General features: G+C 38.0%; 1 long non-coding RNA gene across 1 annotated transcript; it reads left to right on the forward strand.

The window, feature by feature from the left end:
- The first annotated feature begins 1,029 nt into the window (after positions 1–1,029).
- On the forward strand, positions 1,030–16,143 carry LOC139197206 (uncharacterized). Its single transcript, XR_011582351.1, has 3 exons — positions 1,030–2,344; positions 5,530–5,595; positions 15,700–16,143. It is a non-coding gene; the product is annotated as an uncharacterized lncRNA (long non-coding RNA).

Here is a 16,143-nt window from a genome sequence, read left to right on the forward strand (position 1 = left end):
CATTCCATGTGTATTCAATTAGAAATTGATTTTAAAGAATTTGAGAAAGTTGAGGAATTAGAGGGAATTGGAGAGATTTCGTAGTGTATTTTAAGCATCCACAAATCTCACATCTTCCCATGAGATTTCGAGGGAATTGAATCAAAATTTTATATAGAATCTCTACAAATCAATTAAACTCCATAAAAATCAATGGATTTATAAATCCATTAAAATCTCTCACATTCTCAATTGAATACACCCCCCTAACAATAATGTAGTTCCAATTCGCATTGGCTAGAATCGAACCTAACCTCTCACTTACAAGTAAAAAATAATATCACTAAACCGGAGTATTAAATAACCTCTTTAAATCAATTAAACTCTAGAAAAATATCTTAAATCTTAATTGAATACAGCTCTTAATTTCTGACTTCCATACTCCATATTCCACTGAGTTCTAGAGAATTCACTAATTATAGTAAGTGGACACTTTAGGTAATTAATCTTCATTGTCTCCTACTGGAACAATGAAAGCATTAGCTCCCAAACTCTCCAGCTAGCAAAGCCAATGCTACGTACACGTATAAAATACATTTATGTGAACTTTTCCATGACAAGTCAGACATCTAAACTAAAAGATAACATATATCATACCAGCTTACTTTAGAAGAAGATAGAAAGAAAATAATTAGGTCCGCAGCTTACTTGCTAGGTCGACACTCTTCAAATCTGTCATATCCCATGAGAAAAAAAAAACACTTGGCTGCAAACTAAGCTCCGTATGTATGCAAAAATAAAACACTTGGCAAACTAAGCTCCGTATATAGAAGTATGATTCTCTCATCTTCTACTTCCATTCCTTTTCCTCCCTTTCCCTCACACTATATTTTTTGTCTTATTATCTTTATAAAACAATTAATATAAAATATTAACGTAACTTAATCATAACCATTTAAGTAGAAGGGGAGGGAAGGACAGAAATATTACAAGAGGAGAGAATCCTCCTCCCCCTATATATGCGGGAAGAAACTTTATCGTAACTAATAACACTATGTAGCAAATATTTATTGCATATATAGTATACATTTACGTGGTAAACATTTATAAAACAAGTGAAGCCCCCAAAACTATTTCTTGATTGTAAGAGAGAATCAATCCCGTAAGAGAAGAACAGGCGAAGCAATAAGTCATAATGCAGTCTTCGATCCAAACAAAATACTAGGTCCTGCTTTTTCTTTGCAAGATACAGATTTTAGGGTGCCATGTAAGAGAGCGTCTTATATACTTCACTTGGAATCCGGTGTTTGTAAAATGGGAAGGGTAACAAATCAGAGACTGAGATAGATGAGTAGTATTGTGTCTGGAGCTGCACGAACGCATGATTTGTTGCCGGATCCCATAATTTCTTGCCGTGTACGTAGGTGGGCAAACACCGGGAGACTTCACTTAACTTTTTGCGTCATGATCATGTATATATAACAATGCATGCCCCGTCCAGATCTGAATGCAACATGACTAGGTAAACCACCATCTCGTATATTTGACACATGGACATATGTGATGCTGAGAAATTATATTAGCTTGTGTAGAACCCTCTAAGCCTTCAGCTGGTAAACTATATCTTTCCTTGGATGTATCTAAGGGATCTAATAAAAGAGTTGCTCACCCGGCGGGACTAAAGTTATCACTCACATGCATTGTTACTGTTTACCTTTATTATGCAAGCTGAGTCAGTGGCTCTATGGATTAATATATCCGTTGAGAGAATGATTTACATGAAACGGATTCACTACCGTATGGTGTCCTCTATCCTATATTGTATTGTCAGTGGCGAAGCCACGTGAGAGCGAGGATTGGCTGCCGCCACTCCCCTCGTCGGAAAACAGGACTGGATCTCTGGGTCAGCCCCTCCCCTCGTCGGAAAACCCACTGGTTCAGCTGTCTTTGCTTCGGTGATGTCTGGGTTTGCTGCGCGCAGCAACAGACTGAGTTTGAATTTTTTTTTTAAACATCCAGACCAAAACGACGTCGTTTTGGTTCTGGTAAAAAAAAAATTTAAAATAATTGAAATAGCGCCTGAGGTTTCGTACTTTTCAAAATAAAAAATATATATCTTGGGGGGACCGTGTGTTCCCATTTCACTCTCAATCCCTCTCACCACTCAGACCTCAGTGCTGCTGTGTCCTTCCCCCTTTTGTTTTTTCAACCTTTCTGCCAAAGAGCACAACATGTCAGCAACCCAAAGTCCCATCAACAACATAAAAAATATTTTTTAATTCCAATTGGATTGTTAATCTTCCAGCCACTCTCCTCCACTTCTCTAGCCGCTGAGCGCCTGAGCCGTCGGCTTCAGCCTTCAAAGGTAAATTTTTTTAATTCTTAAATTTACAATCCCTAACCCTAATTAATTATTTAATACAAATTTTGTTTGATAGGTATAGAATTTTATAGTAATGCACTAATATGGTTATTGGTTATTGATTATTGATTATTAATCTGATTCTATGATTATTGATATGAAATTAAAATGTATTTTTTGGGTGAAAATTAAAATTAAAATTCTTGATTATTTCATATGATTAGTTGAATTGGATATTTATTTATTGAATAATTTGTATGCTTATTAGTATTGTTTAATTGAATTGTTGGTTGGATTAATTATTATGCATATTAGTATAGTCTACTCTAGGATTAAGAGTGTAAGAATTTTTTTTCCTTTCCATTTTACAGTTACATAATGGAACGATAGTATAAAAAACAATGCTTAAATCATCCTTCAAAGATTAAGGGTGTAAGGATTTGGTTGTTACTATTTTTTGAACCTTGCAATCTTTTAACTTCGCCCCTCCCCCAATCAATTTCTGGCTTCGCCACTGTGTATTGTCAAGCAAATTTTTCTCTATATGACAATGTATTATTAGATCGGAACGTTACATAAGTAAACTCATTTCATATAATTACTCTTATCTGTAAGAGTTTGAATTTGGGTAAACCTTACTCGTTTTCTAGTAGACTAACCTTTAGGTTGCATATTAGACCGACAAATTACACACCCTAAACCCATTATGGGTAGATAGCTACTAAACATTTGATATTGAATTGAAAACGATTTTCACCATACCATCATCACCATCGCCGCCGATCACCATTGTCAGATGTCAATGTGTGATTTGCACGCACATTTACATAATACACACACATATATGATTGATGAGACTAAACAAGAGGCTTAACTAGGGATTAGAATTCTCTCAACTCTTCTTTCCATCTTCTTCCATTCTCTCTTCTCATATTCTTTATTTTGTTTTCTTTTTTTCTATAAAAAATTAATATAAGATGTTGACGTGGTTTAATCGTAACCGTTCAAATAGGAGAGGGGGAAGGGAAGAGAAAAAAAGAGGGGAGAAAATCCTACTCCCTTAATTAGTGCACCAATCACAACTTAATTAATGATTTAACATAATTTGCGTGTTCATATTGGCTATAGCAGTACAGTCACAGATATACGATTACTCATGTGTAGACCATCATGCCAGCCCAATTAGATGTATACATATCAATAAGTTTCGCTTATGACCAGATAGCTAGTCACTTGAAGTTGATGTCACTGAATGTGATTTGATAATTTTCTTCATTCCCTGGATAATTATCGACATGAATAATCATGATTACATTAAGTATTTAGAAACTAGCGAGAAAGCTGCTTTCAAGTTTTGCCTCCAGCTACCAAGAATGAAGATCTCATTGTGGGGATGACAATTGTCGGGCATCCCATTTCAAATTATGCGACTTTGAATCGGTGAATCATATATCAATTTTGCTTCGACAATGATTCAATCAATCACATGCATATGTAACTATCTATATATCTTTATATGGTCGGATCACATTTTAATGGACCCCACTTCGTAATGTATTCAACGATTCGAATTATTTATATTTTAGGTCTCCTCTCAAATATATCATATCTACAAAAAATTACCAAAATTTGAAACCATATGACCGTTGGATAAAGGGTTTAGGGTTTTTTAGGTAGAATTGTATTCTTCTATTTTCTTCATTGCAAATGAATGTCTTAATGATTTTTTATTTGTTTAATCTATGAATGGTGTTTATACCATATTTAGGGCATCGTATTTAGATCTCGTACAAATACTCGAGGGACTTAAATGTAATTATGTGATAAAGGAAGAGGTAAATATGTAATAAGTGATAAGTCCTTATTCTATACAAGGACCTCTCACCCTCACAATTAGAAGAGGCCAATTCCTAGGCCCTCTCACCCCTCTCAAAGCTCTCACTCTCAGAACTCCCTCTCTCCCTCAAATAAATACATATTTAGTGTGGACGTAGCCCAAACCTTGGGGTGAACCATGATACCTCTTGTGTTATTTACATTTCTTGCAGATTCACGGTCGGATTTACGTTGTTCCAAGACCTCCCGGTTTTGTGCATCAACAAATGGTGTTCTAAAAAATTAACGGTTCGGATCGTTAAAATATATTACAGAGTGAACTCCATAAAAACGTGTGTCAAAAATTGTGTAAAAAATGTGGTGTCACGAATCCACCCCATCTATATATATTTATACTATACACGAAAACATATATAATTTCTCATCAAGCCAGATTAATTAATGATGTACTCCAAAAAGTTATTTATATTAAAATTTAAAAAAATGCAAGTTGTGAAGAGAATAAAAATTGAACCCTAATTCCTAAAATATAATATATTTTTGGGAACTTTAACGAAAAGCTGCTGGTACTGTTCACTTTAACGAAAAGCCACATTTTTATACTAAAAAGTCAATCCTGCACTACTACAAAAGGGCTTTATAGTGTCAGTAGGTGGCGTCAGTTTAATATAATATAGTGGCGGACAAGACAGTTGCAACACTAACTGAATATGACGTCGGACTTGCTGTCGCTTATAAGCGTCATAAAATGTCTATGTCGCTTTTAAACCGACGTAAACATTTAATGTCGCTTATAACCGACATATATTTGAATAATTTTTAAATACTGACGTCGCTTTAAACAAAACAATATCGCTTTTAAGCGACATAAAGTATGGGTGTCGCTTTTAAGCGACACAATTGTTTTTAAATATTTTAAAGTCTGCGTCAGTTCTGAGCGACATAGATTTTAGTTTTTTTAAATATTTTGAAACTTGGTGTCAGTTGTAAGCGACAGATTAATGGTCTTTATATACTCTCCCCTGTGTTTGCTTCTTCCTCTCTTGCATTTTTCTTATGGGGTGTGATATCCACACACCCCATTTTACTTCTCACACACCTTTGGCCGTCAGATCGGATGAATTGAAGAAGATCAACGGACATAAATTATCAAGGGGTATGTGGATAGCACACCCATTTTCTTATTTGTTCTTCCTATCTTACAAACCCTCCCCGTGTTCTCTCTCTTGGACCTTTCTTATTTGTTCTTCCAACTTCATTTGTTCCTTCTTTACAACAATAAGTTTTCTTGCTTCTAATATTTTTATTTTCTCCTCATATGTTTAATTTTTATTTACAATTCATTTTTGTAGGTAATTTATTTGAGCTGCTTTAGTACATAAAGAATTGATCGACGACGGAATTCTTCCATAATTCAGGTTTCTATCACTAAATTCTTTAATTTTTAAATTGTATAATACACAAGTTTATTTATTTAAAAATTCTAATTTAAGTACTTAGATAAATTTCTACTATTTTTGTTAAATTAATTTATATTTAGTCGAATTAATTAATTTTGTCACTTGAATTGTTAGGAGAAAATGGAAATGAATAATATTTATTAGCATTTATGTTAAATTAACAATATTAAATATAACATAAACTTATAATATTTAGTAATGTAAGAATATATTATGTTAAATTAATTTGTTTTGCACTGTAATTGTTATTTTAATTTATTTTTGTTGTTATTTTGATAACTTTGATAACTTTTGGTTGGTATTTATTAGAATGGATTAGATGAGCATAATTTTGATAACTTTTTATTGTTATTTTAATTTGTTTTTTACTATAATAGGTGTTGAAAATTAAAAGATTGCAATCGGGAAAGAGTTCGAGGGTTGAAAGATAGAAATTAAAAATTCTAATAGTTATGCCTACATGATAGGAATTGAAAGATTGTAGGCATCTTAGTGTGAACGTAATATTTTGCCCTCGTAAAGTGGTAAAGCATGGACAAGAGTTGGTTGACGATACCTTGAAATTTTGAAGCGTATACAGCTGTAATTAATTTGTTTTTGGATCAAGCAATGGCAAATGGTGTTGGTCTTGATAAGTTTAGATGTCCTTGCAAAAGATGTTGTAATCGATGTACTTTTGTGCTTTTCTATAAATAGAGATCATTCTCGCACAATATTTCCTAATGTCATTTGTACTAAATCATTCACTTGTACTCACTAAAGGAGAGCTTGAACCTATGCACTTGTGTAAACCCTTCACAATTAATGAGAACTCCTCTACTCCGTGGACATAGCCAATCTGAGTGAACCACGTACATCTTGTGTTTGCTTCCCTGTCTCTATCCATTTGCATACTTATCCACACTAGTGAAAGGAGCAATCTAGCGAAAGTCACAAACTTAACAATTTCTGTTGTACCAAAGTCCTCACTGATTTTGTGCATCAACATTTGGCACCGTCTGTGGGAACGACACTTATTCCCACTCTTTTCAGCTTTGCCAAGCTGGTTTCCACCATTCGTACATTCTCTTTTGACCAGACATCCTTCTCTAACATGGGGAGCGAAGGAAGCCACATCACACATAATGACACCCCTCTTGCACCTAGTGTGAAGCAACGAAAGAATGAAGGAAAAAGGGTTACTCTTCAAGCTAAAGTTGATGAGCTAGAAGCTCAGAACAACAAGATAGCAATGAAGAATGAGGTTCTCCAGGAGCAATATAAGAAGCTCTTTGAGACGCTCCACGAAACTAGGCGTACTCAAACACTCGAGCTCGTTACCCCTGTGGACATCAACTATCATCTGGGTACCCCCCAACATGGAGGGTCACCTCCCTTTGACATGGGTATCCCTGATGAGGAGTGAGCTAATCATCAAAACATTGATCAACATGAGACTTTTCTCAACCCAGATGCTTCGACCCAAAAGCAGGAGAAGTGGAGGAAGACACCTCCTTGTAGAAGGGTTGGAAAGATCGAAAGCCGTTTATCGTGACTGCCGAGACTTCCTAAAGCAACGTCGAGAGAATCCCCTCCACAGATGCTCGAAAATCAATGACCCAAGGGTTTTTGAAAGACTCGGTCCCTTCCCACAACCCAGGCCTGCTGCCAATCTAGGGAAGGAACAACAGGTCCCAGAGGAATATGAATGTACAAGGGACTCTGAGGTATTCCGATAGACTCGCCCTAGAAGTCAGTACGGCGAGTCCAAGAAAAAACCAAACGCCAAGAGGCGATAGAGACTTACGAAAGAAAAGTCCAGTGGTACATGGCTCCACTCAGGACCCCTTTGTCCTATAGCTCATTGAAGAAGTAAACAAGTTGAAGCTCATTGAAGAAGTAAACAAGTTGAAGCTCCTTAAAAAAGTAAACAAGTTGAAGGCCAAACGTCAGGCCGAGATACCTGACTGGAACCAACCCAGGCCTGACCCTCTCATAAGGAGGATCCTCGACACCCCTTTCAAGCGAAGACAAAACAAAAGCTTGGTTTACAACTATATCTTGGAAGGGAGGACCCAATTGAACACCTTAACCTGTTTGAGTCCACCATGGCATATCAGATACACACCGACAAAGAGCGATGTCTTCTCTTCCCCTTCACCCTATTTGGCGGAGCTCTCAACTGGTATTGTCATCTTTCACCTGAGACAGTAGACTCATTTGAGGAACTGAGGAAACTGTTTGTTTCTTAACACATCTTCCAGACTGATCGCTTGCATTCTACAGATGACTTGTACACTATTCGCCAGAAGTCAGACGAGTCACTACGAGAGTATGTCGGTCGCTTCAGCCATGAGTATTCTCGCTGCGCTGAGGCAGAAGACAAGATCGCCCTCAAGGCTTTCACGGCAAGCCTACGTGATTGTTTCTTCAAGTACATGATTAATGCCAACACTTGGAAGACTTATTCTGAGGTGATAGCACATGCTTACAACCACGCCTCCGCCGAAGTAAGAACATACTAAGGAAAACCCCATATGGTTAACCCCTATCAACAAGTGGGAAGTGGAAGTCAAGTTCTACCAAGTGAGGAGATCTTGGCCATTCAGACACCCATTGCATCATCTTCTGCCTCATTTAGCTACTCGCTAAGTCACCAAACGTATCTGTCTCTTGGTAAGATGAAGGATTTTTACTCTTAGCAAGCCTATTACAACAAGAGGGATAAAAGTTCGTATCAAGACAACCAGGGGTGAACGTACCGTCGAATATTATGACTATGGGGCCAAGCCTCACCCTTTCAAAGTGGAGAACTAGGTACTAAAGGACATGTAATTATAAGAAGGCATACACATTACAAATGTTTTGACTCTCAACCGCTAGATATCTTTTGTCATACAAGCCATTCGGCAAATATTTAAAGAAGATGGAATTCAGACAACTTATTTGAGTCTTTTGCGTTCCTAGCACTGGAACACTTGGTCTACGCTGACCTACCCTTGTACTCCAACTCAGAGCTTCAACATGCATACTTTGACACAAAGTATGTGATACTCAATGTTACAACCAACATGGTTCACATATCAAAAGCATATATACCTTCATGCATAGCAAAACATTCATAAGCATCACTCATATCAATCAACATAAACATCATACATTCCAACACATTCATACATAAACATTATACATTCCAACACATTCATACATAAACATCATACATTCCAACACATCCATACATAAGCCAACTGTGCTTCGAAAGGGTTCAACATACTTTGTGTCTTCGACACTTGCTACAATGTGCCTCGACACCTTGCCCATATTCTCACTAACCAGGTGATGAAATGTGAAGAAGGAACTCATCTTCATGCTACCAACCAGGTGATGAAATGTACAATTCGTACTCTCTTTCATGCCACCAACCAGGTGATGAAATGTACAACCCGTACTCTAATATCATTTGGCAACTTGCCACTCATGTCACCAACCAGGTGAATAAGGAACTCATCTTCGTGCCACCAACCATGTGATGAAATGTACAACCCGTACTTTAATATCATTTGGCAACTTGCCACTTATGCCACCAACCAGGTGAAGAAGGAACTCATCTTCATGCCACCAACCAAGTGATGAAATATACAACCTGTACTCTATTTCGTGCCAATCATTTGGCAACTTGCCACTTATGCCACCAACCAGGTGAAGAAGGAGCTTATCTTTATGCCACCAACCAGGTGATGAAATGTACAACCCGTACTCTAATATCATTTGGCAACTTGCCACTCATGCCATCAACCAAGTGAAGAAAGAACTCATCTTCGTGCCACAAACCAGGTGATAAAATGTACAACTCGTACTCTCCTTCATGCCACCAACCAGGTGATGAAATGTACAACCGGTACTCTAATATCATTTGGCAACTTGCCACCCATGCCACCAACCAGGTGAAGAAGGAACTCATCTTCGTACCACCAACCAAGTGATGAAAGCAACTCACCATTTATTCCACCCACTAGAAGACGAGTGGTACAACTTGTATATGTGAACTCCTAGCATTCACAAATAATAAAAAACCATCAAGCTTGACAACTCAACTAGGGGATCACTTATGCCCAACAAGAGTCATAGTCACCAACAAAGTCTTATTGCAAGCCAACAATAACTTCAATGTATGGCATACGAAAATCAAGCTATTCAGCCCTCTTGCATCTGCTTCAGACATTTCCCCTCTGTAACAATGCAAACACTACAACTCGTAGAAAACTTCACACACTCTTGATTAAGACAGTGTGAAGCAAAACCAATTTATGGTGCCAACAAGAGCTTCATCAAAGGAGTTCAACCACAATTCTCAAAAGCTTCACACATTATTGATCAAGATAGTGTGAAGCAAAACCAATTTATGGTGCCAACAAGACCTTCATCAATGGAGGGTAACCACAATTCTCAAAAGCTTCACACACTCTTGATCAAGACAGTGTGACGCAAAACCAATTTATGATGCCAACAAGAGCTTCATCAAAGGAGTTAAATCACAATTCTCAAAAGCTTCACACACTCTTGATCAAGACAGTGTGAAGCAAAACCAATTTATGGTGCCAACAAGAGCTTCATCAATGGAGGGCAACCACAATTCTCAAAATCTTCACACACCCTTGATCAAGACAGTGTGAAGCAAAACCAATTTATGGTGCCAACAAAAGCTTCATCAAAGGAGTTCAACCAAAATTCTCCAAAGCTTCACACACTCTTGATCAAGACAGTGTGAAGAAAAATCAATTTATGGTGCCAACAAAAGCTTTATCAATAGAGGGCAACTACAATTCTCAAACCTTCGAAGCAAATTCAAGACTGTTCGAAGCCCCAGAAGACGAAGGCAATAAATGCCTTTGGAACAAACCCACAAACCTCTGATGATCAAGTAAAATCTGACCATCAGATTCCTGCAACTGGTCGAGCTTCCTCTTCATGTTTGTAGCATAGTCATGTGCGAGCCTGTGCAACTGTTTATTCTCATGCTTGAGCCCTCTGATCTCCTGTTTGAGACTTATCACTTCAGCCGCCAATGATTTAACTTGGTGGGTTCGAGCAAATAGGCGTTGGGCCATATTAGACATAGAACCTGCACACTGAACATTGAGAGCCAGAGAATCCTTAACAGCCAACTCATTAGACCGTTTGGAAAGTAGTCTGTTATCTTTGGGAGTGAGAAGGTTCTTCGCCACCACCACAGCGGTCATATCATTCTTCATCACAGAGTCCCCAACGGTAAGAGGACCAATAGGGGATAAGAAGGATGGGCACCATATATTGTCTTGAGAATGCATGGTTGCCTCTTCACCAAAGTTCAAGTCAAAACGACAGTCGGATGGGCTAGACATTCTCAGAAATGATGAAGGAGAAATGAGGTGCAATAAATCTCTGAACTAAGGGGAAAATTCCTACAAGCAATAACTCTCTTAATGTACTTCTTGTACATAATTTGTGCCCTTATAAAAGAAAGGGCAACATGGCCGTTGGTTCAAAAATTGAAGAGGCACCACTATCTGGATTTCGAAGAGGCACCACTTTCCATACACAACATCAGCTCATCGGGTACCACAAATAACTTTGCCAAAGATCTTTGACAAAGGTTAGACACATAAATTTTGAAGGTCCAGCTACCCTACTATTACCCATAAGGGTAAAGGAACAGCACCATTGCTTGATAACTAGAAAATCCCAATGTGTGTCAGCTTTCGTGCTCTGTGGCAAGGCAGATTGGCAAAAATACCCAACCTTTACTCATATTCGAGAAAACACTCCCAACAAGATTGCTTGTTCAAAAATTAAAGAGGCATCGCTCTCCGAATCTCGAGAGCCCGATTCCCAACAGGATTACATGCTTAAAAATTGAAAAGGCACCGCCCTCCGAATCTCGAGAGCCAGACTCTCAACAGGATTACTTTCTCAAAAATCGAAGAGACACTGCTATCCGAATCTTAAAAGTCAGACTCCCAACAGGATTACTTTGTCAAAAATCGAAGAGGCACCGCTCTCTGAATCTCGATAGCCAGACTCCCAACAGGATTACGTGCTCAAAAATCGAAGAGGCACCGCCTTCCGAATCTCGAGAGCCAGACTCCCAACATGATTACTTTCTCAAAAATCGAAGAGACACTACTCTCTGAATGTCAAGAGTCAGACTCCTAACAAGATTGTTTTCTCAAAAATTGAAGAGGCACCGTTCTCTTAATCTCGAGAGCTAGATCCCCAACAAGATTACTTGTTCGAAAACCGAAGAGGCACCGCTTTCCGAACTTCGAGAGCCAGATTTCCTTGGATAAAGCTTGTCTACAATCTTCACACGCAACATCAACTTTCCAGATACCACAAACCACTTTTTCAAAGTGCTCTGACAAAGTTAAAACATATGAAACTTGCAGCTCCCATTACATTGCTATGACCAAGAAAGGTAAAGCAATAACACTACTACTTATTGTTAGGAAGACTCCTATATATGTCGACCTCCATCCTCCATAGCAAGGCAGACCTGCAAATAAAAAAAAATGCTCAACTTTTCTTCACATCTGAGAGGGCACTCTCAGCAGAGTCTCTTGAAATACTCAGTTTCTTTTCCTCTCGATAATACCTCTACAAACAAGCCATACCAGAGCAAGAGTATCTCATATCATCAGGGTTAAAAGCAAGAGTATCCCATATCATGCTTTTTCCCTGGTTTTTCCTTTGGTCTTGTTCTTACCTGCAAAACAAGGAGAAAGAGAGTAATCAGTCAGCACTTGGAATCAAGCTTCCAGTCAGGAACTGACTGCCTAGAACCCTTTGCCTGATTACTTACTTGGCATTACTCTCGAGTACTTATCTTCAACATCTTATGCTTCAAGAGAAGATACCACATCTACCTAAGGAATAGATAGGGCAAGTGAGAAAGATAAAAAGAAGCATGTGGAGACTAGCATAACAGAACACGTGTCGATACATCCACTACTTTGTCAACAACAAAAGTATCCTATATCATCAGGGTCAAACATACTCTAGATTTGATGGACTTGTTTTGACCCTCAAATTCTTGAGTCGGCCTTATACTCTGTAGGAAACCAGAAAACCCTCCAGTCCAGTTCAAGAATAAGCCTGTGGAAAGTTACTTATTCAAAAGCAAAAGTATCTCATATCATCTCTTCTCCATTTGCTTCTCCTTATCCTTGTTGTTGTTTACGACACAAGGAGAAGGAGAACAATCAACCGGAAGTCGAAGTCGAACCTCTGATCCAGGTTGCTTGCTTGGAAGTTTGATTACTTACCTTGTCTGTTACCTCCTTCGGCAAATTTCCTAGCTCGGCGACTTGGGGGACTCCTACTATAGGGTTTGTATTGCACTTGACCAAGCCCGAAATTACAAGTAAGCTTCAAGTGAAATTGATACATTACCTTGTGCATCTTCATCAGTTAAAGATACCATCCTTGGATGGAGGAAAAGTACTTCCAGAGAAGATGCCACATCTACATATAAGACAGATAAGGCAAGTGAAAATGATACCACACTTCGGTACTTAGAAGTTTCGTGATTACTCAATGGCTTGGATCTTGCAAGTCCTCAACCGAAGAGCTTCCCTCACTCGGGAACTTAGGGGAGCACTGTTTGTACCATACTCGACCAATCCCAAAACTACTGAGCACCGGTCAACGTTATACCATCAAGGACCCAGAAGAGTTTCCCTCCAACCAGGAGGCCAATCACAGCGTGATACATGTCGACATCAGAGGCCAATCACAGCGTGATACATGTCGACATCAGAAGCCAATCACAACACGACACATGTCAATGTCAGAATGAAACTAGAAACTCTCTTCTATAAATAGAGATCATTCTCTCACAATATTTTCTAATATCATTTGTACTAAATCATTCACTTGTACTCACTAAAGGAGAGCTTGAACCTATGTACTTGTGTAAACCCTTCACAATTAATGAAAACTCCTCTACTCCGTGGACGTAGCCAATTTGGGTGAACCACGTACATCTTGTGTTTGCTTCCCTGTCTCTATCCATTTGCATACTTATCCACACTAGTGACCGGAGCAATCTAGCGAAGGTCACAAACTTAACACTTTCTGTTATACCAAAGTTCTCACTGATTTTGTGCATTAACATAATTTATTATATTGTTGCTTAGAGTGCAAGCTACTAAGGCCATTATATATAGCTTGTAACTAATAAGAAAGAAAATATTATTCTCAAAAGATCTTTTTCTCTGATCTCTCTCAATCTTCGACTTCTCTCTCTCTCTCTCTTTTCTCCTTCTCTCTTCTGCATAACCTTCTTCTTCAATATCCTTCAATGGTTTGCATGGTATCATCGCCGGAACAATCATAAAAGCTTGACGGTTTTTCGATCTTGATTTCATTTGCTTCCGCTACAATCTGTGATCGTGTTTTGGTACATTGGTGTGCTTTGACTTCAACCTTTCTTCTGGTTCTTCACTCTCCAAATGGTGCTCACCATGTGTTTGTGATTTGCTCCCTCTCAATATTCTTTGCGATTTCTCTACAATCTGCAACAATGGTGACAGTTGCTCAGTTATAGATTCTACAGTCTCCAATTACTTCTTTGATTTCATCTGTCTCAAGCTCGGTGAATATGAAACTGGATGAGACGAACTATTTGGCTTGACATTTTCAGATGCAATTACTTCTTGAAGGCCATAGCATAATTGGTTTAGTTGATGGTTCAATACCTTGCCCTACCCAATTTAGTCAAGATTCTTCTGATAATTCTGCATTTTTGTCTGGTGATTCTTCTACAAGGGTTCCATCCGATGACTACAAAGTTTGGAAGATGCATGATAAGGCATTAATGCAGTTAATCACTGTAACTTTGTCTCTTGGTGCAGTTTCTTGTGTAATTGGAAGCACTAGCTCCAAAGAATTGTGGACTCGCCTTAAAGAACAATTCTCTATAGTTACAAGAACGAGCATTTTTCAACTCAAATCCGAACTTCAGACTATAGATAAGGGTAATGATTCTATCACAATATATCTGCAGAAAATTAAAAAAGCAAGAGATTTATTGTCTGTTGCTGGTGTATTCTTTGAAGATGATGATATTGTGATCCTTACACTAAATGGTTTGCTTGCTAAATTCAATACCATAAGATTTGTGATTAGGGGCCGTGAGACTGTGATATCATTGAAAGATCTTCGATCTCAATTACTTGTTGAAGAAACTTTGCTTGAAAATGTCTCTAATTCACCTGTGTTGTTTGCACTATGGCACAAAGCAATAACTTACCTTCCAAGAATCAGCCTTTTCCCATTTCTGGTGGCAATCATGCTAGTCCCAATTCAAATGCATATAAGTCATTCAATAACAATAGCAAAGGTAGGAATCGGTTCACTCCTAACTTCAATCCGAAGTATGGTAATCACAAGAATTTTCATTCAAATCTTGCTCTTGGAATTCTTGGTACTTCACCACCAAGATCAAATAACTATGGATTTCATTCTCAAACTTGTCAAATTTGTGGGAAACACAATCATTTGGCCTTTACATGTAGATTTAGAAACATAAATTCTTCCCAAGGTTGTCAAATTTGTGGCAAAAACAACCATCTTGCTGATACTTACAGATATCAAAACACAGGTGCTTCCTCAAGGTGTATCATATGTGGGAATCTGTATCACATTGCAGAAACATGCTTTCAAAAGAATTCTACTTCTCAACTGAGTGTTATGCATGCTATAACACCTCATGGTACCTACTTTCCATTCACAGTGCCATTTGCACCATCACAGCAACAAGTATGGCTTACTAATTATAGTGCCAATAATCACATGACTTCAAAGTAAAGTAATCTCTCATTGGCAACTCCATATCCATCAAATGAGACAATCCAGATAGCTAATGGTGAAGGTTTAGCTATATCTCACATTGGTTCTACCCTTCTCAGAACTCCAATGCAGCCTATTAAGCTTAATTTTATCCTTTATGTGCCAAAATTGTCTCAAAATCTGTTATTTGTGCATAAGATTTGTTTAGATAATAATTGTTGGTTGATTTTCGATGCATTTTCATTTTGGATTCAGGACAAAGCCATATGGAGGATCCTTTACAAAGGGCTGTGTAACAATAGATTGTACCCCATCATCTCACCAAGTTCTCATGCAGCAATTCTCAAAGGAAAACTTGCAGCTTTTCTTGGAAAACAAGTTATCAACAATATTTGGCATAAGAGACTAGGTCACCCCTCTAATTCAATAGTCTCTCAAGTTCTCATATCTACAAATGTTCCTTGTGTTGCTGATAGAACACCTTCACTGTGTCAAACCTATTTAGAAGGAAAATTTAGCAAACTACCATTTTCTCCTTCAGTAGTAAAGTCTGTCAAACCTTTTGATATTGTTCATAGTGATGTGTGGGGTCATGCTTCTTGCATGTCTTTAAAAGGATTCAAATACTATGTGACCTTCATTGATCATTGTAATATTGTTGGATTTTCCTTATCTACAATAAAAGTGATGTTTCTACCA

This window comes from Malus domestica, chromosome 06 (assembly GCF_042453785.1).
Source record: "Malus domestica chromosome 06, GDT2T_hap1".
In the NCBI taxonomy this organism is placed as follows: Eukaryota; Viridiplantae; Streptophyta; class Magnoliopsida; order Rosales; family Rosaceae; genus Malus; species Malus domestica.